General features: G+C 43.3%; 1 protein-coding gene and 1 long non-coding RNA gene across 2 annotated transcripts in view; one reads left to right on the top strand and one right to left on the bottom strand.

Moving 5' to 3' along the window:
* The window catches only part of RALY (RALY heterogeneous nuclear ribonucleoprotein), a 195586-nt gene extending 179877 nt beyond the window's left edge, over positions 1-15709 (bottom strand). The window contains exon 1 of the mRNA XM_033153295.1: positions 15410-15709. The gene's annotated coding sequence lies outside the window, so the exon portion shown is untranslated. The remainder of the gene's footprint in view (positions 1-15409) is intronic.
* Positions 15710-16053: 344 nt separating this feature from the next.
* LOC117048880 lies at positions 16054-20814 on the top strand. The gene is made up of 2 exons (XR_004426888.1): positions 16054-16355; positions 20732-20814. It is a non-coding gene; the product is annotated as an uncharacterized LOC117048880 (long non-coding RNA).
* The last annotated feature ends 1282 nt before the right edge of the window (positions 20815-22096 follow it).

Genomic DNA, 22096 nt, shown 5'->3' with positions numbered 1-22096 from the left:
TTCATTCCCACTGAAGATTAAACAAGAAAAATAACTTTTGATGTCATTGCAGTGGCAATGATTGTGCATTTGATGTTGTGCAGTAGAATACTGTATTAGATTCATGCAGAAGCCCCTTCAGTGGAATTTTACCATTCAACTTGTTCCTTCCCAGGTCTTTGCTTTCAGTTGATACAGAAAGTAACAGATGAGAAGTGTAAAGTACACACTCTATACACAGATCAATTAGAAATGCCCTCTGATCATTTTGAAAAAGAAAACTTTGAGATATCATTTTCTCCACAATGCAGGCTATGTTCTGGTTAAGGGGAGGGGGCATGCATTTGAAAACCACATAGCAACCCCTGGAGTTCTATGCAGACATAATCCTTGACTATACTTTGTTTTTCTTAACCATGGTTAAGTTTTACAGGTGAATACCTAAACTAGGGTGAAGGACAGCCTGCAGATCAGTTTTCAGTGCCACAGTCTGAAGTGGATTTGCAAACCATGGTTCATGCTTAAAGTGCTGTAGCTGCACTAAGCAAACCATTATTAGGCAGTTTTACCTCTTACTCTCTTGCAAAAGGTAACATGCAGATCACACTGGTTTCTCCTTATATCCACCTTCTGGGGCAGGGCTTAGGTCAACAAGCTGAGACATTTTGAATCTTAACTTTGATGGGGGGGGGAATCCACCAAAACCCTGTGGTTAGCACTAGGATGGTTAATATCAGACTTGCCTGTTGGGCACATTGCAGCCTGAATAGAGCACTACACGTATGAGTACACATGCAAACATAAAAAGCAACTCATGCAGCCTAGAACAATTTAAGGGGTAAATCCAGACTCCTGGCAGGCAGCAGGTGGTGCATCTTGGTTTGACTGAGTGGGGCAGACACTTACACAGCCTCCCACTTATACTGGCCAGGGTGGAAGGTGATTTGACAGGGAGGAATAATTGCTTATTTTGCCAGTTTCCAAGGCGGCAGTGTAATGAGGCACAGAGTGGGCCTCAGCATGGTCAGTACAAGAACCAGCAGATCCTATGCTTGCCCAGTCCTGCCCAACCCCTCCCTGCCCCTGGAATGCCCTATTGGGGACATTTCCACTAGCTATCACTAGTGGGAATGTTGCCAGTAGTAGCTTCTGTCTGTCTGCCATTCGGGCAGGTACAATGGGGTGCTCCTCACTGGAAGGAACTCCCCCACCAATGTTGGCAGCCAGAGAAGGGGCACCTCCATATAAACCAAACCCCCTCCAACACTGTGGAGAGGGAGATGAATTGCTTTTGCCTTGCAGCTCTTGTACTTCTGATCTACGTTTTCTGCATTTGTTATCTGAACAAGCAATGCCTACCTTCACAAGATCACAAGGAACCTCATCCTCCCTCTTCTCTAAGCACAGATATCCAGTCTGTAAAACTGGACCCCAAACCCCTCAAGCAACTGATCAAATGGAATGTAGCATAATGATACTTTATTATAGGGAGCTAAGAGAAAAATAGATGTATAGATTTCAGAAAGTTTTTTTTTTTAAAGAACACATTTGAATGGTTTCAGGCTGCTCCTTACAGCCTCATACCTCATAATGGAATGTGTGTGACAATGAATCCTCAAGAAAAATTATCATCCTTCAGTGACATAAGCAAAGAAACAAGGAGCCATTTACATTGCTAGAGCATTGTTCAGAAAATGATAGGGATAGGGATACAGGCACCATCACCATTCTCTACTGTCACTAGAAAGTGCAGCATCAATCTCTAAAGTACAATGAACACCGTGCTATATGAAATCCATCTTGCAGGAGGTAGCCTTAACTGTGCCAGCAGAAATGTTATAAGTGGAGCTCTGCAAAATTAGAAAACTTTGCATAAGGTCATTGTCTCAGATAGTACATTCTAGCTACAAGGTTTATCTGCTAACTTTAGGGTTTATTTCCTTTGCAGTGGAGACAGGGAGCCACACTGCATCTATTTCAATGGCTGCCTGCATTCTATTATCATGTTGTTCCAAATCGTTTTTACGTAAATTTATTATTGTGAACCATCCTGGGCTTCCTTTGGGGATGAAGGGTGCTTTATTAATTGTGAAATAGGCAAACAATAAATAAACAATAGTTGAATAGTAGAGCACACACTTTTCATGCAAAAAATCCCAAATTCAATCTCTAGGTAGGGCTGGAAGAAACCCTGATCTGAAACCTTGGAGGGCCACTGCCATTTAGTGTACATAATCCTTAGCAAGATGATACAGTAGTTTTGACCCAGGCCACATGCACAACATTCATTTAAAGCACTATGATACCACTTTAAATAGTCATGGTGTAACGGATCTGCCCTTAGGCAGGGTATAGTCAGAAACCCCAGCGTGTGAAGAGTTAAGATTCCGTCTGTTTGAGTGGCAGTTCGCTCGCAGGAGGCGGGACTTTTTCCCCTTTAAAAGGAGGGAGCGGCAGTTGGTCAGGAGGGAGAAAGAGGGAGTGAGTGGTGACTGAGGGAGAGAGGGTTAGAGACCAGGATAGTGGTGGGTAGGTTAGGCTAGGTTGAAGGTTTAGTATGTTATGCTGAATAGAAAACCTTTTATGCTGTTATGAAACTATGTTTAAACTTTTGATTCTCTGAAACCGTTATGCTCTTTCAAAAATAAAAACTAGTTTTGTTGCTATAAGTCAGTCGTCGATTCTTGGGTCCAGCGGGTTATAACTGCTCATGAAGCGGTGAACCCAGGGAAGAGACCAAACTGTCCTGCGGGGTGTTAGTTTGTGTCTCAGGGGTTTCACTCAGGAGGGGCTAGCGGGCTGAAACATTGTGTATGCCACTGAGTTGCTAAAAGGGTTGAGCAGACTGCTACAGTGAGGGATCTAGAAAGAGAGACCCTGGGGCTGTAGGCAATAAGGTGTTTAACCCCTGAAGCCCAGAGCAAGGATTATAAACGGCCGCGGCAGCTGGACAAATACACTCCAGTTACTAAGATACTGCCATATTATATCTACAAGGGAGTTAACTTCATTGACAGACCTCCGAGGGACAGGTGGGGTGGCTAGTTAGTCTGACCCGGAACACCTGAGCAATAAAAAAATAAAAATAAATAAACTTAGTAACAGGGGAGGGGAGTGTGAAAGGGAGGTTCGTTGCACATGGATTCCCCCAAAGAATTCTGGGAAATGTAGATTAAGGCTGGTGTTGCCAGGAGACCTCTATTTCCCTACCAGAGCTACAATTCCCAGATTTCATGTGAAGAGAGATTCATCGATAAACCACTATGGGAATTGTAGTGGCCTCGGTATAAGGTAGCTTGCTATGAAATTACTGGATTTTTGGAGCCTACATTTGCAGGGGGGAGGCAGGGTATACACCACTTCTGATAAGCGATGTTGCCAAATTCCCTGCTGTTTTCTCCAGCCTGTAATAAACAAACATGTTCACAAAAATGCCCCATATTTCTAGTGCTTAGTGTGCAAAGTTTGCTTCAAACACCCCATCATTTGGAGAAGGCAGGGGTGCCAACTTGAATAAAATATTGTGGGGGACCAGGTAAGCCCTGCTCCCCATAATCAATCACGTGATGCTGTGCACACACATCATTTGAATGGGAATCCCTATCAACTTTGTTGGGGCCCAGCCCCCTCAAATATTTTATTGTGGGGGCTGAAACCCCCACGGCTCCTAGGAGTTGGCTCCCATGGGAAAAGGGAAAGCAAATGCTTATTAACAATGAGATCTGCCTTTTGTGCACATGTTGTGTAGGCCTGCCATGTATTCTTTTGGAGAGAATGAGCAAAAGCTTGAATACCCTCCTTGGCTATGGGGAGCCTGTCAGTCTCTCACCAACCATAATTGCCACCTGATATAACATTTGAATGCTGCAGCAGTCCCACGACCTAGCTAGTTTTGACTCTCCCTCAGCACCAGCACATGCCAATTAAGTTTCTAGCACTGAATTCTATATGAGCAATGGAACTTGAAACCTGCTCTCTTGTCTTCCAGCTTCCCTTCCTTTCCCCATACTACCAATCAAATGGCTTCACATCCCCCCTCCCCGTTGCTTCACTAACAGTTCAGTCAGTGTTCAGACAAAAGGACAACACAACCAGCAGAACTTTCAAAAAGCTGGTAGATAATAGATGAAAATCCACCACACAGGGGGCTGGCCCAAGACATTGTGTGGCCTGAGGCAAAGGACAAGATGGTGCTTCTTCCCTTTCATGTCCATGGGAAGGGCTATGACTCAGTGGAAGAGTACATGCCTTGCATGAAAAAGCTCCCAGGTCACCTCACTCAGGCTACAGAACAGAGTTGACAGATCAACAGTTCCAAAATAATGGGCCCTGCAGGACTATAATGCCGGGGGGGGGGGTGTGTGTTGGATTATCAGGATTCTAAAATGTGGAAGTCACATAATATTCTATGTGGATGAAAAGAGCAAGAGAACATGAAGATAAAGGGTGCCATTGGCTAGTAGCCATGATGGCAATTGTCTGCCTCTATGGTCAGAGTCTGTATGCATCTGAATACCAGTTGCTGGAAACCACAGAAGAAGAGAGTGTGTCTTGCATTTGAGTCCTGCTTGTGGGCTTCCTGCAGGAATCTGGTAGGCCACTGTGAGAACACATTACTGACCTAGATGGGTCAATGGTCTGATCCAGTAGGTTCTAATTGCATTCTTAACAAGGAACAGCCATCATTTGGCCAACACAGCACTATGCATAGGCAGCCAATGGTGAGGAAGTCCACACCCCCACACCCCCGCCCAGCCTGATGGCCAAATTCCTCCTGGGAATCCTTTTAGACATAGGACTAACATAACACGTGCATATACATATAGGTATGTGGTTGGTGTATTAAGGAAAAACCAGAAGGGTTCAAGATTATGGGGACATGACCAACAGCATATTATAGTTAACTGCAGATAAGAACTCACGACATAAGCAGGAGTATACCAAGGCGCATACAAAATGCTTTGCTAACACTTCAAATATAGAAATGGATGAGCACCAGGTTTCAATAGCTAATATGCTTACATTATGGATTTCAGCAATAAAATGCTTAGCTAAGGAAGCATAGCTTGATGGATGTCTCAGATAGACCAGCGGAACAAGGCCAGATACTTGTGTATTTCAAGGAAGGATGAAGTAATGGGACAGATACGGTAGCAAAGAACTAGGTGAAAGCACATCGCCAAGAGACTAATGGGGCATTTGGGAACCAATCAGAAAGAGACATGCAAAGTTGGATGGAGATAAGGACAGGGGATAAAAGGCTATGGTTGGTAAGGTACAAGAAGCAGAGATTGCTGCCCATAATGGTGATAAATGAGTAATTAATGACCACATAAAGATGCATGCAGGATCAAATGCAACAACTGCTATGCCAGTGAGACAACGTAAGTATTGGGTTGGAATTGTACCAGCACTACTGGATTTCATGCCAGCAATGTTACGAGTGCAGCAAATGACCCATCTGCCACATGCAGCACAGGATTTTTGCATAAGCTGATGTCAAAAGCTGAATGTGGGCAAACCAAGGGCAGGGCTCAGAATGCCTTGTTTATGTGCCTCTCACTGGGCCTTTGCTGATTATCAAAGACACAGCTAGGTTGGTTCTACTTGCTATGTGCGAAATTAACATGATCTCGCTTTAGTTGAACTCCACTTGTTGTACAGCAACAAAGGTCTTGCCAGGATGCCAGAACAGCTGAATCAGTGGAAGCAAAATGTAGCAGAGTTTTTAAACTTGCAAGTTCAAGGCAGCTCACTGGTTACACAGATCCACAGGATCTGGGTGTTCAACAATCGTACTTTAAGTACATCTCAGAGAATTTGCTTTTCTTCCTCTGACTGAATCACTGTTAGTTGCTCTCTGTGTTACAGAGTGATGACTGGTGTTGCCAGTCTCATGCTATGGAATACACTTCAGCAAAGATTCAGCAGCCATCCCCCATTTTGATTTTTAGGCATCTCTTAAAGACCTTTTGGTGCCAGAAGGCCTATGCCGTTGTTAAAAAATTTCTTGTGTAGCCAGTGATTTAAATCAACCAGTCATTTTATTTGTATGCCGCCTTTCCAAATTCAAACCATGCTAAAGGCAGCTTACAACATATGAAAAAAATCACACAATTGCAAACACAGCAAAAGTAGTCATAAGCAACAAACAAAACATCAAAAGGTACACATCCAAATAGAACAATTTACACGTAAATCCTAAGATCCTATTTATATCTATAGACAGATCTATATCTAGATATAGATATATAAAAATAGCAGCAACAGCAACAACACCCCCCAATAAAAAACCCTAAATTATACCCCAGCTTTGTTCTGAACTGCTTTTAATGGTTTTTAATGTGTGTGTTTTTGCTGTACACTGCCCTGATATTTTAAGAGATGGTAGCATATACTATAAAAGCAAATAAAGCAAGGAAGAGTTAGTCCTGAAGCCCAAGACCCCTGAAGTGATCATGATGACTTTCCTTGTGTTCAAACAACCTTGTTATCGGGCCTCTCAAAAGTAATAAAAGCAGGCCTTGTATAATGGCTGTGTTAAAAATTTAGGCCACAGCAAGGGTGCAGTCAGACATGGGGATTATTGTGTTAAGATTTCCTGGCTATAATGCTAGTGCTTCTGTCCCAGTTTCTAACATTCCCTTTACACTGCCTTACTTGTTGAGTTATGGAACAGTGGCTTTTTGATCCATTTAACCACCATGATTCTTTGTCGTGCTTAATTTCATTTACACCAATGGGCATGGCATGATAGAACAACATACATCATTGGGCATGACATGCTGTCACCACTTATGCACATGTGTGCTTCTTTCCCCCAATGACTCATCCATGAAAATGGCGGGAAAGAACTGTATGTTTATAATACCATCCCAGTTTTTGTGCAATGAACAAGTGGTGATATCAGCCATGAAAACTGTGGGGACATTATAGCGCACAACTGCAGTTTTCCAGGTTAATGGGGTTGCAAACAGATTTCCCCCCCTTCAAAGCAATTAACATGACAGTGAGCTATTGTTTTGTTTATTATTACATCAAGTATTTTTGTGTTTTTATACAACCACACTGAGATCCTCGAAAGAAAGGTGATATATAAATAATAAAAGATTCTGCCAGGTTTCCATAACGCTAGTTTTTTGGGGTTTTTTATGTCATGTAAAAGATCGCATAAAGCATGTTAATTGACAGATAAGGAAAAGCTGGGGAAATAGAATAAAGTACTGTCTGAATACAACCCTAAGACATCACTGCTGTCACCTGTCAGTGAACAAAACTTCACAGAACCATAGCAATTTGTCTCAGAAAGATTCTGACAATCATTCACTAACATCCTGTTCTGAAGAAAAATCATAATTATCCAAACTCAACTAGCAGAGGGGAGGATGAGGGGACAACCCACACAACACAAGGCCTAATTTGGAGCCCTTGTTAGTTTGGACACCGTGGCTCAAGAATGAGACTAGGGGCAGGAGGTTTCAGTATAAACCTGTAAGACAGAGGTGGGGAACTGGAAGGCCAGATTCTGACCTCCCTCAGCCCCCGCAGGCTATTTTCATGTGTGAGTAGGGCTGCCTATCTGTCAATCATGACATCAGGTGAAAGCAAACTTTGAGGGTAAAGACACAGGGCTTTCCAGGAGCTGGTGATCAGCAGGGCTTTCAGCAGGGGCCATGCCTTCACCTAGCAGAGATGGGCAATAAACCTTGTGTGTGTGTGTGTCCCCCCAAAATACTATCTGTGACAAAGCACTCCAGGTGAACACCTGAAACATCTTGTGGGGACCACCTGGCCATTCAACTTCATGCTCAAAAGATGCACCACCAGCTGCTCCTTGTCCCCCTTCCCAAAGGCAAAACAACAGCAACAGCAATCCTACCATAGCAGTATTGCAATGGATGAGCTGCTCATTGTATGATGCAGAATCCATTTTAAGCACTTTTTAATTGTCATTACTGAAAACAAAGAGCAGAGTCAACATATTTCCAATAAAGGGTTGAACAGGCATCTAGCTAGCACAAGTGCTTCTGGTATAGATGAGCCATGGGGAACCTGCGCTCCTCCAACTATTTCTGGACTCTCCTCACCCCTGAACACTGGGAGGCATCTGAAGGGTCACTGGTTTCCTATCCCCAATATAAAGCATTCTGTCCCATGACACAGGGGAAGACTTGACAACGTATTATCAAACTTGGTAGAATGTATTTAAAGTCAATAATTTACAGTTTGGTTTGGGCATGGCACTCACAGAACAGTTTTACACATGCCTGCTCAGAGGTCTGCCTCACTGATTGCAATGGGAATTATTCCCAGGTAGAGATAGGATTAGTCTTAGGCATCAGGCACATACTTCTTCATTTATCCTGGCATTTTAACTTGTGCAAACCGACTATTTTGAAAGCATTTATTATTATTATTATTATTATTGTTGTTGTTGTTGTTGTTGTTGTTGTTGTTATGTGTTATTGTACTAACATGTGTGTGAACCTGTGTGTGAATAAGCAAAAGCAATGGGCCAAATCTTCCACTGCTGCCACAAAAAGAAACTTCTTAGCTCCGTATGATATGCCCTAGGTTAGAGGTGTGGAAACTCCAGACCACAGGCCTAATCAGGCCCCCAAGACCTGCCCATTTGGCCCATGAGGACATTTTTGACCTGCCCTACACCTGGCATCATAGCTGGCATTATGCCTTTACTTGTGACCCTGTGGCATCCCAAAGGGCAAGAAAGCCTGCTTCTTATTTGGTTCAATGCCTCTCTCTTCTCAAGGGTTTCCAAGGGCTAGGCGAGGTCAACAGCTAAAAATACAACATACACATGCCCTGCAAAAATGTAAGCATCTGCAAAACCATAGTCAACCTAAGCAGGAGTTTTAGTGTTTTGGAAAAGCCTTATTGACTATGATTCCTATAGTAGGGGAAAGGCAGTTCCTTCCTCTAGAAGGCAGAGATACTGAATTTAAATCTAGTAAACCATACCTTTAAGTGTGGTTTCTTACATGCTCATGACTTGACAGCTACAACATCAAGTGACAGGTTGCTTGTACGAGACAGCCACCCCAGCACAAACATCACAGAGTAGAGATTGCACATTGTTGAATCTCAAACACTGTATGATGCACTGAAGTGAGAGTCCTTGGATGATAAGAAGCCACATGATGACGAGCTATCATAGGATGCCTCTGCAGGTATGAATCAGCTCTTCTTCGATTCAGTTTTAAAATGAATGACACTACATGCTACCATGGCTGATTAAGACAGTGATTTCAAGACAGTCTGTGGCACTCAAATCATTTAGTAGACTACAAATGGACCACAGCAAGAAGCAGTTTTAAGATTGCATAAATGGTAAAAAGAGAGAGACTTCTACAAACCCATTTATGTTTTGGGTTATGAATTAGTGTGAATCACCTATGCCTGCCCATGAAGCAGTCAAGTGTAAAAGTAAATCCACATTCCTCCATTTATTAAGGCTCCTGAATACTTAGAAGTTACTCATTATCTCTTTCACCACAATCATCTGTAATCTAGTCTTTTGTAAAGCAGGCAGAATGAAGTTTCTGTAAGATAGCCTTCTGCAGCCTGGTGCCTTCCAGATGTTTTAGACTCCAGCTCCCATCAGCCTCCATGGTTTTGCTGTCAAGTGTAGTCCAAAATATCTAGAGAGTCAGAGGCTGGCGAACGCTGCCTTCACCAAGTACAAACCTGACCTTCTAATTAAAATATATAATTCAGACTTGAAACCTTAGATATCACAATTCACCTGAAAGCATAAGAGCATTAAATGCATGGAAGGAAGAAAACAGCTAGAGCAAACTATCCCACTCAACAGCAGTGTATTCTTATGCAACAGAGAGATCAACTTAATCATAGATGACAACTTCTGAAAACCTTTGCTTTGAATTCATCCCTGGCATTTTTCTAGGCCAGCTTGAAAACAAAAGCTTTGTCTTCTTAAAATGCAATAGCCTCAGGCATCTTTGTGAAAATAAAAAAGTGACATATCTCAGGTCTGGGGGGGGGGGAGTCTGTGCCTGTTGCCTTTCAGCATTCCTCTAAAAGCTTCTCTCTACAATTTAGCGAGATTCAGATTATCCAGATCAGCATGAATTCTACAGATTAACCTACTCCTATAAATATAGGTATGAAAAGTGTAGGTTTAGGATTACATTTTAACTACCTCATTACAGCTTTATGGGTTGGAAGAAAATCGCTCGTTATTAACCCAAGACACTTTTGCCTAGCAAATTTTTATGAATTTAGAAAGCATTTGCTGTGGCAATATATGTGAATGCTACATCTATTCAGCTCATTATTTCAGACTTTGCTCTCTCCCCCCCTCCTGTGCTTGCTTATATTGCACTCTTTCCATAACTATATTCTCCCCAGCCTACCCCCCCCCACCACACTATTTTCTAATGCATGCCCAACAAAACTGCATCCTGTGGATATGCAACCTGCATTTAAGCCTGAAATAAAACATCTCTTGAGTTTCTTTCCACGTTGTGGAATAAGCTCCTGCACATGTCAGCTTTTTTTCTTGAGCTTGAAAATGCAGACCTTTGACTTTAATGACCAACACTGCTTGCTGAAAGAACCATATAGATCTTGCTTTTACCATTTAACTAAGGACGGAACTAATGAAATAAGTTATACCAAGGAATAGCAAACAAGAAAAGGCATGGAATTACAAACATCGCTCCTCCCTGTCTCCCCATATATGCAAAATTAATGATTATATGTTGACACGTCTCTTAACCATGATTGATGCTAATCAAGATGGTTCCATACCATCTTGATCAGGATTTTAAAATCACCATTAACCATGGCTAAGGGATAAGTTGCTTTAGGTTTAATCTCAGATAAGACACTCTCTCCATCCCACCCTCTCTTTGCATGTTGTAGCTGAATGAAATTCTGCCTATCAGGGAAGCTACTGTGATTTTACACCCAGAAGCCATTTCCTCTTACAGTCTCAATTTAGTTGCTGGTCTGGAATTTCCAAACACAATAATCATCATGGGATACAGATCAAAACGTTCTGGTTCCATTATTGAATCGCTTGCAAACTAGCCAGTTAAAAGCACCTTTGCTGGCAATGCTTGTGTCTCCTTTACCTGAAGAGCTAAAACTGTCCAGTTTTTTTTTCAAATAAATTATCTCCATCAACAACACTAATCTTCCCTTCATGTTCTGCAAAGCAGAAGGCCTGTAGCTAAGGTTTTGGCTGATGAATACACACACCCACACTCCACTATGGGAGTATGTCCTCATCCTCTGTTGTGTCTAGGGATGCCCACACATTACATTCAACAAGTGTGACCTCTGTACTTGTGCGCTTAACAGTTGAGCTGTATAAATGTGTACACAGAAACGCCTGTGCACATGTAGAGACAGTTTGTATCCGTGTTCAGTGTAATGTGTGAATAAGCTCTCATTCTCTAGTTTCTCTCCCTAACCCTCACCTTCCAACCCAAGTGGTTCCTCTCCATCTTTCCATCTTTTTTTCCCTTTCATCCCCCTCTCAGACGCATTTGCTATTGTTGGCAAGTCTTCCCGACCATGAGAACAATGCAACATAAAACACTCCTCCCCAACCCCTGTCTTGTTATCTGCCTTTTCTAAGGCAACAGTCCTCACAAGGCTCCCCCTTCCTTGTTTTGCCGTTCCCTTGAAATCCATCTACAACTTTTATCTTGACAGTCAGAGCCTACATATATCCTCCAATGTTGTTCAGTTGGGCAGCAGAGGAATATTAGTCTAAGGTATGTGCCTCAATGCCTTACATTCTAACTAAGCCCGATTTTTCTCTTCAACAAAAACATCTATAAATATGAATAATACCACTGACAGGCCACAATTGAGAGCGGGTAGCTTTTAAGAGACTCTAAAGAGCTCTACTCTTGCTCCATTACTGTGATGTTGTCTAGATTTTTCTCACACAGCCTGAACTCCTTTGCCAGGGAAGTTATTTTCTTCACAGTTCTTTTTTTTAAAAATAAAAATAAAAATGAAGCAGTAGCATGAAAACCCTGCCATGTAAGATTTTAGTTCTGTGTATCCTGCTTCTCTACAGCCACAATGGGCATGTTCCAGCCAGTTATGAAGATTGAAATCCTACTGATTGCTGTATGTATTTACCTCTCCCCACACCGAAATGAACAAATCTCAAAACTGCTAAACTTTTGATTAGATTGAGCCCAATGGGTGTTGCATTTCATTGTCTTATTACAAAAGTCCTGAACATGATGCTCTTTTAGGGGAAGGCAACCCCAACCCCTGTTCTTAGAAACTGTCCCCACAAAAAAGCAGGCACAACTCACCTTAGAAAGGTAAATGCAACACAACGGTGAAATCAATACTTTTAAAACAGAAAGCCACCATTCCAAAACATCCTCTACGCAGCCCAACCTGCAAACCAGTTAAGCTGAAGTTTAGGGATTTAGCTCCAATGAATTGGTTTTTAGCACGTAAGCCTGGCCCTGAAGCTGTTTATTCTACACTGATTGCATTGCCACACTTGATGAATCTGACATATTTAGAAATGGATGCATAAGCTCACCACCTGCCTTTCACAGCTTATTTGGTTCAAGAGATCATGCCAACGATGCCCTGAATTTGCTTCTCATCTCCAGCCCCCAACCCCTGCAATATTACCCCCTTCCTGGATGTTCTCAGCATATTCATGGGACTTCAAATGGCACATACATTAAAAGGAAAATCACTTTAGGAAACGGAATGTTTGATAGCCATACATTTTCCAAATGCACATCAAAGGATGCTTCATCATAACCCATTCAGGAAAAGTACTTGCAGAAACAGGAGCCTTTGCCAAGATGGGACAGCATTTAAGGTCAATTAAAAGGTGATCATGTTGCCAGGAGCAGAGGTGTTGATTAATGTACTGAGAAGTATTTGTATGATCACTTGCAGTGCATTCCAAGTATTGTGCTTTTAAATTCTACGTGTTTCTTTTGTGTGTGTTTCTAAGTCACCTTGAGGCATTTTGTGTAAAGTTTTTAATAAGTAAATAAATAAATAAGGTTTGGGAGCTCAATAGCAACCTTGAATTGTTCACATCTCTAAGGGGCAGCAGTGCTGCACTAGCTCAGCTGGTTGAGAGACGAATTAAACAGAGCTCATGTAATCTTTACATGTCTAAACAGTACTCTGTTCTGAAGTGAAGATCAAGTGTGTTACCGCTGGGGTGTTGGGTTTGACTGCGAAATCTAGATCCAAACATCCTGCAAAGTTCAGTGCAAGGCTCCTGGCAAATTCACTACCCCACAAGGTTGTTGCAAGACCAAAATAATTCTTTTGAGCTCCTTTACGGGAAGGGTGTAATAAATGTTCTAGATATGTCAGATTACTCACAACAGCAAACCTTCCAGTGGAGCCAAAGTTTCTAAGCACTGAATGGAGGCATTTTAGCTTTTTTTGGGGGGGGGGAACAGCGTGGAGTTGTTTTGTATTTTTTAAGAGCTCAGATTTGACTGCTCGCCATCCTATATAATGCATGTCCCCGAACTTCCGTAATCAGTAAGAAGCGTGTTTCTAGGAAGCAATATGACATTCCCACATTGATAGGCCAGTGCAGTAACCACAACGATGTTTGATTTAGATGTGAGAGGGCAAGGTTCAAATCCCAGCTCAGTTCATTGCACAGCCTTGGGCAAGTCACAAACTCTCAGCTGCACCATCTCGAAACCCAGTGAAGGTTTCTAAAGAGGACTGAGGATAAAGGGAACCGCAGTGCACTTGTGTACTGAAATGCACTTTTAAAACAGTACTAAGCATGCACAAATGTTTCCTGCTGAAAGAAACCTAAGCAACATAGCAGGAAGTGCGAAGGGGCAACAGCTCAGTGAAAGAACATGTGTGTGGCATGCAGAAAGTCGCATGTACTGCCTGTTTAAAAGACCAGGTCACAAGTGATGGGAGAGGGCAGTCTCAGAACAGATCATACTGGGCCAGATGGACAAGTAATCTGACTTAGTATAAGGTGGCTTCTGATACTCTTATGATAAAACATGTGTTAAACTTATCTTGCTATGTTAGCTCTTGACTGTTATCCCTTATATATACATATCTGACAGTGACACAGAGATCAGATCATTCAGAGACTATTCCGGCCACACAGGCACAAGACGAAGCTTATGAAATTATCCGTCCACCTAGCTCAGTATTGTTTACACTGGCTGGCAGCAGATCCACAGACTACAAGCAGAGGTCTCTCCCATCCCTGCCTGGAGATGCCAGCAACTGAACCTGGGACGTTCTGCATGCAGGACATGCTCTAGCACAAATCTGGAAATCTCCTCCGATGAAGAAAACTTAAGCGATTGCATTTTAAAAATTGAGTAAGGAGGGAGATTCCCCCCCCCCTCCCCAGCCACCCCCTGCACAACCGTGATCTACAAATAACATTTGCAATGCAGCCATCAACAAACCTGTCAGTTACCATAGACAGAACACTGTTCATATAATTTATGTCATAAAGAAGCCAACACACGGACATCAAATACACTTCACTGGGGAGGGGCTGACAACATATATTTGGACTGTTGTTCTTTATTATTACCATTATTATGAATTTTGGTGCTTCTCCAAGAGAGAAAGGGATTTGACCTATACTTTGGGTTCTCAGAGATTCAGAAAACTTTTTTCCTTTCCAAGCTCCTGGCTATCTGTTGGCACAGTAGCACCTCTGGTCTCTTTGCCCCTTCCAGACGCTCCGTGGGACTTAAAACAGGTGGAGGGTATTGACGTAGTACAAAACATATTTGAAATCCAATTGGGAAGGAACCATTTTTAAAAGAAAAAGGAAAAAAGATTTCATTTCTGACAGGCTTGTCCAATTCCTTTATAAAACAAAACAAAACAAAAAAGTCCAAGAAAGTGGTATATCATTTGGCAGACACAAGAACTATACCCTTTTTTTGTAATAATGAAGAAAGGGGGAGAAAACACTTAAAAGTTCAAAGACCAAAGAAAGAAAACCACGCACATTAGGCAAACATTTGAAGAAGGGGGGAAAAGGGAAATGGGTGTTTTGTTTTGGTTTTTTTTAATTTGAGCAGAGGAGTGCATAAGACAAGGTTGCAAAAACCAGAACTAACTGTTGTAAAGGAAAAAACAGAAGGGGGGGTTAAGCAAAAGGGGAAAAAATAGTTTAGGGGTGGGGATATAGGAAAGAGAGCCAAAAAAAGGGTAAAAACAGCTGCTAGACCTCACACTGCAAGGAAAACAAACGAATAACAACAACCAAGAACAAAACAGGTAGTGTCTCTTTTTTTAAAAAAAAAAAGGAAAAAGAAAACCACAACCAAAAAGTAATTCATTATTCATCTTATGTTGTCAATTTGAAAAGAACAAAAGGGGAGAAAGCAGTTGGAGGAGGAAGAGAAGAAGAAGCGGGGAAAATACTCACCAAGCAAGAAAATATTCAGAAGTAAAAATGTCAAAGAAGGAGTGAGTGAGAGACAGGGAAGGAGGAAAGAGTGAGAGAGCCACCAGCACAGACAGAGTAATAGCCCAGAAGCAGCAGCCCGAGCTACCGCCGGGTTCCCGAGCCAGCGCCTAACGCCAACTCTACCGAGCTGCGAGCAAACTGGCAGAGCTTAGAGTCCGAGCGCTAAGAGTCCTTCCACCAGAACGCACCATTGCGACGACCGAAGGGGGGGGGGAGGAAGCGATCACAACTCGACGGCCTCCCGGCTTATGCGCCCGAGAGAGCGCCAAGCAGCCACCCCTTAAAGGCTCTCGAAAGCAGGGAAGGGGGATTTGCTGGAAAAGCCGAGCGCTGCCGAGCAGAGCTGGAGGGAAAGGCTGAGGCTCAGGTTTTCCCCCCCCCACTCCTGTTTTTGGAAAAGTCCACTCCTGGAGGTAGCGGGCTGGGAGGAGGGAAGCGAGAGGTGGAGAATTGTTTCTAATCGGCGCCTGGCTGTTTTCAGAGATGTGATCCCCTTAACGAAGCGGTGCAGGCATCGTTTCGACGATCCTGGCTGGGTCCTCCTTTGCTGGGGGTGGGGGGATCTTCGCCAGACGTGGGGCTTGGGGGTGGCAGGCGGGGCTGGGTGCCTGACAAGCGGGATGGACGAGATTGATTCTGTGCAGTAGACAGATGAACGCAGAAAATAAAGGGAACTGATGCAGAGACGGGCAACCTGTGGCCCCCCAGATGTTGTGGGACCACAACTCCAGTCGCCGCTGGCCATGCTGGCTGGCATTGGGAGTGCAACACATCTGGCTGGCTACTTGCTCCCTATCAGAATTATAGAGTTGGAAGGGACCACGAGGATCCTGCCTATCCTGATGTATTAAGATTCTGTCTGTGCAAAAGGAAGTTCTACTGCATTCAGTGGGGCTTGCTCCAGGTAAGTAGTAGTTATAGAATTGTGGCCTGAATGAGGCTGCAAAAGATACTTTGAAGCTGTAACTTTCAAGTGCTTCTTGGGTATCTTCTAATATAGCAGTGGTGGGGAGCCTTTGGCCCGCCAGATGGTGGTTGGGACTACAACACCCATCTCTAACCATTGGCCATGCTGGCTGGGGGTGATAGGAGCTCGAATCCAACAGTATTAGAAAGGCCGCAGGTGCCCCGCCCATGAAGTTGTGTGGTGAAGCCTGCAGTGTCTCTGATGCACCCATAAATATTCTAAGCAAAGTTCAGGTTTGCTAACACCTTGATGAGGAAGTTAACTGGCGAGAGAGGGGGGCAGGAGAGTTCTCAGAGCATCACAAATTGCAGTTGGCAGTTATGGGCTAAACCATGGTGGTAATAATCCCATGACAGAAGTTAAAGGCTCATCCAAAGAAAGGCTCGTAAAGTCAGTTTAGTATAAACCAAGAGGGAGTCGTGGCTTTGACAAGCCCAAGCTCATATGAAATCAAGGTTTTTTTAAGCATGTCTATTTTTAAGCATCTATTTACTTATTCAAATCTAAATTAGTTAAAATTAGGGGTGTGTGGCTTACAACAAAAATATGTAGACAAAACACATACAATCAATAAAAGTAACCCTATCCTTTAAAACACGCAGCACAACAAATCACTGAATGTAAATTACTAATAGCAGCAGCAATCCGGCCTCTCTCTTCTTTCAAAGGCCTGCCAGAAAAGCTAACTGCCAAAAACTAAAGGGAGGTGGGATACACCTCTTTCAGGAGGTGGGGTTTGACAAGAAAGGAGCTGTCACTGAAAAAGCTGTTTCCTGGTGTCCCCAGCACCATGCCACCAGGAGGGTCTCATCTGCTGATTTGCTATACAGACGTGGGTAGGATCATGCACAACTGCTCTCTGGCTAGTAATGAAGCATCTCACTCTCTCATGACACTAGAACTTGTGGGCATCCAAAGGAGCTGAACGTTGGAAGATTCAAGACAAATAAAAGAAGGTACTTCTTCACACTGGACTAGATGGTCCATTGGCCTGATCTATAAGGGCTTAGTCTTAGCTTCTTATTGTGACTTGTGGTATTGAGCTGGTGCACCAGAACACTAAGACTGTCACACAAAGGCAGAAGCTCAAAGTAGCATAGCTGTGTCTGTTAACTTACAACTTCACATTATTAGTGAAGTTAGCTAGGTGCAGAAAAGGAGGGGTGAGCTTGGAGGGAACTGGGCAGCAATCTTCAAATTCCTTTCAACACAGACCACTTTGAACCTGTGCAACACAGAGCAACTGTAAAACATGAACATGAAGTGCCCAAGTCCTTATTATTTCAGATGGACGGTCCTTTCCCCTACAGAGCTATCAACCACCAACCATCAGCAGCAGTCTCCAAATAAATAGGCTCTCTCTGCGTGGAAACAAGCTATAGTTATCACAAAGTTCTTCCTCTGCAAGTGTGGCGCTTAGCTAGGCAGAACTTCTGCTTCCTCCAACAGACTTCTGTTCTCCATGTAGACATTCCTGTGGTGGCCAAGAGCCAGTATCCATTCCATGGGAGTTGGCAGTAAGGAACAGCAAGGATCCAGGGACACTTGAGACATCTTCTGGCTTCCTGTTTTTACAGGGACTGGGAATATGTGGCCAGCTAGCATTTCTGTGTGCTGCTCTGGTTCGCCAGAAGCAGCTTAGTCATGCTGGCCACATGACCCGGAAGCTGTATGCCGGCTCCCTCAGCCAGTAACGCGAGATGAGCACCGCAACCCCAGAGTCAGACACGACTGGACCTAATGGTCAGGGGTCCCTTTACCTTGGTATTGTTGGTCTGCAACTCCCATCAGCTTCTGCCAGCACAGCCAATGTTCAGGGATGGTGGGAGTTGGAGCCCAACAACAACTAGAGTTAGACAGATCCTCTGTCCTTGCATTAGGAGTGACCTTATGCTTGTGCCCTGATAGTGGGGTTTTTGTAAGCTTCTGACTGGCCACTGTGAGAACAAAATGCTGAACTAGATGGGCTTTTCGACAGATCCTGCAGTGTGTTTTCTTACAGCAGGGGATTGTGTCCTAGTATATAAATGTAGTTTATTAAACTGGCTGGGGAAGAATGAGTGTTTTGGGGAGAGGTTCAATAAGTTGTCGTTGCAAGCCCTGAACAGGGCAGGGTGAATGAATCACTGCTCTTCTTCTCTTAGAGCCATTTCCCCTTATTGCTTTTAGGGGTCAGGTAAAGCCAGAGAAGCCTTGAAACCCTCACAGCATGGGAAGATTCCTTGATTCTTCCTCAACACTAGTTTTATACCTATGATCGTGTGCAGCATCTTCTACCCAGGCCTGCTGCTACCCTCCTGAGTCAGAACTCTTTGTTACCAGGCAGAGTCAAGAGTAGTCTGAGGCATGTGATTCAGATCCACTGCTGAAGCTGAGCAGTTCTGGCCCTTTGAGTTGCCTGGGTAATAGGTGACCTCCTGGGAGCCAGATGTAAGCTGCTCTGAACTCCTCAGAAGAAGAATAAGGGATACATTTAATAAGGACAGGGCTTGAGTCAGTCTGGTATCTTAAGACTTCTGACTACCGGTAAGAAGTACAAGAGGGTGATTGCACTGAAGGGTGCTGTATATGATCAGATTCTACACTCAGCCTGATTCCAGGGCAACATAAAAAAGTCAGACTTCTATGACTTCTAGCTTTTAGCTTTTGGAATGCAAACTTGACTCACCAAGTGGGTTAAATTATACAATACCGGTATATGCCTCCAATCCAACCCAATACACTCAAGGGATGCAGGGCATTCAAAGAATGTGGTTTAGCCCAGGCCACCTAGTTGAGTATGCTACTCAAAAGCGTCTGTGTCCAAATGCCAGAATGCGTCTTCTGATGCAGTAAAGCAAACCGTTTAAGTCTGGTTGTCCTTTTTTCCTTATCTGGTCAACAAAGCAGATTTTGTGCCTGCTGCGATCCAGACTCTGGATGCTATGCTGTGCTTTATTTATATACTCAAATGCCCCCAAAGCAATGAACTGCATATTTAACACCAAAGAAATGTATAATAAACTCAATACAATAAATTCAGTCAATCAAAATAATATAAAACAGCAGTCACCAAATACCCACCAATCACACTGGATATACATTTGTGACCTGTGTTCACGCTTACACCACAGACACTGCTCCTCAGCGTTCCGCCTGTCTCTTGGAAGCCAGATTTGATGTTTTATTGTGCTTTTAATATTCTGTTGGGAGCCGCCCAGAGTGGCTGGGGAAACCCAGCCAGATGGACAGGGTATAAATAATAAATTGTTGTTGTTGTTATTTTATATTATCACATGTCCCCTCCCTTGGTTGTTCCAATCCCTCTCTTAGGAGCAAATCCATCCACAATCAATCACCCAGAGGGAATGCTCATCACCCCCCACCCCAAAGGATAATCACAAAGGGCTATATTCCCTTTAGTGTCCACCCTTCAAAGCTGCCCCCACTGGGGGGGGGGCTGTCCACTGGCAGCAGCCCAGCATCAACTGCAGATCCATATAAATACGTTTTCCCTTCTGAAAACCAACAACAGCTGGGTTTGGGTGCAGCTAGCGAGGCAAACCATCTGACTATTCCAAGAGGGTGCTGTTCCCCAGGTGCTGCAGAAAAGGGCTGAGAAGGCTAAGATGGCATTACCAACTAGCTGGCAACAGTCCTGCTACTGCTCCCTGCCTCCTCTTGCTCACTTGTGCTCAGAGGCAGTATCAGTGGAGTTGGACAGCTGCCAGGTCCCAGCACTCTGTCAGGAGTCCATAGCTGTCAACCTTTCCCTTTTTTGCAGGAAATTCCCTTATTATAGCCTTGGGAAACAGCAGGGAGGGTTGACAGCTATGGTCAGGACCCACTATTGCTCATGCATAGATCACCCGGCTTCCCAATCCTCTGGCTAGGGGTTTAGCTTTGGGAACCTGTTGTTGTTGTTGTTGTTGTTGCTACTACTGCAATTTATATACTGCCCTACCCTCACAGGTCTCAGGGCGGTTCACAAGATATACCTTTCTGTATACAGTTTCACATGTTAATGTGAACAGGTTATCACAGCAAGTAACACCCAAGGTTGTGTAAGTCATTCTGGGAGAAGATCTTTGAATTGCAGCTTCATTTCTTGTCCTAACCTGTTACACTTCCTTTTCTTCATGCAAGTACTGAGAAGTAAATCAAAACACAACATTTTTAAAAAGTGGTTTGTTTTTTAAAGCCAAAAAATATTTGTGACTTCAGTCTCTCCTTCCTTTGTCTATATTCTTCTGCCACATAACAGAGGCACGATGGCCGCACAATCCTTTCTCCTGCCTTCCTTTTTAATGAATTTTTTATTTTCTTCTCTATAGGTACAGAAAGAATAACAATGAAGAAAACAATGTCAAAGCCAAGGAATTCATTCCCAAACATTACACAGCAGCAAATCTGCCACAAAAATAAAAATAAAATAAACTCAAAGGGAAAATTTTGTGTCCCCCCCCCAACTCAACTACATATTACAGTTATTTGTACTTCCTGAACAGCAAAACCACTCCAGGGAGTGACTAAAAATGATTGTCCAACAGAAGTGGCTTTTCTAATAAAAAGGGAACAGAAAATTTGTCACGGGACACTGCAAAGAAGAGGATGACCTTGGCTTATGGCATAAGGGGGTGACTTACAAAGCCATCATTTAGGATTGATTCCCATTTCCCAGTGGTTGGCTGGGATCTCCCAGAAGACGCACACACTTTCAATCAAACTGCAGGTGCTATTGCTAAGTCTGCACAACAAATCTATACCCAGTGGTGTACGTAGGTGTCTGTATTGCAAACAAACAGGATCCCACACTTGTCAACCAATCCTAAATCTTCTTGTCATTATTAAAAGTTTATTGTACTTTTACATTGGGGTACAATACTGGAATATGCTGTAGCAGCTTAGAGAAAGCACTGGGGAAACTCCATACACACACATTCTATTTCCCTTCCCCCCAAAAAAGATAGAGATAGGGAAAGAAGCACATAAGCACAGATATTGTATGAGGAAGGTGGTCCTATCAATGAATATATATAAAGGCAAGAGTTCAAATTGAGAGGTGCCTATCTTTCCATTAATTCTGATTTTTCTGTTATCTACATGAAACTGACCAACTATAAATCACCTATGTAATGGAAGATTACCCTGAGATACCACAATCTCCCTACCTGTGCATCCATATCATGTATTGACCATATATACTACAGCAGCCCACTCCAACCTTGTAGATTCCAGCTAATCAGTTTGGACTCCAACTACCATCCGCCCAGTCAATCAAGCAGGTTTAACTGAGATTCTCTCACTTCCCTAACATTTCAGGGAGTTGGGCTAGATGACCCTTGAGGTCCCTTCCCACTTAACAGTTCTACGAAAGGAGGGGACTAAAGCTCTCTGGAAAATTACTAGCACCTTTAACCAAACCATGAATCTCAGGATTCCTTGAAGGAAGCCATGCCAGTTAAACATAACATAGTTCTGGCCTCCTGGATAGCATTAGCCGAGTCTTTAGTTTGGAGGGAACTATATATGTGGATCTAAAGGAAAATGGTGAAGTTTAAGGAAAGATGGTGTGATATGAGCACTCACAGATGGTGTGCAAAGCCAAGCCTGAGCCAGACGGGTCTGAACTCTGAAGAATCATTCAGACTTCCTTTTGTGCCATGTCTCTAGGCACAGGTCTGTGCTTTTAAGGCTCT

The sequence above is a fragment of the Lacerta agilis genome, chromosome 6, assembly GCF_009819535.1.
Source record: "Lacerta agilis isolate rLacAgi1 chromosome 6, rLacAgi1.pri, whole genome shotgun sequence".
Lineage (NCBI taxonomy): Eukaryota > Metazoa > Chordata > Lepidosauria > Squamata > Lacertidae > Lacerta > Lacerta agilis.
The sequence above is the reverse complement of the archived record's forward strand: the minus strand, read 5'-3'. Positions and strand labels throughout refer to the sequence as shown.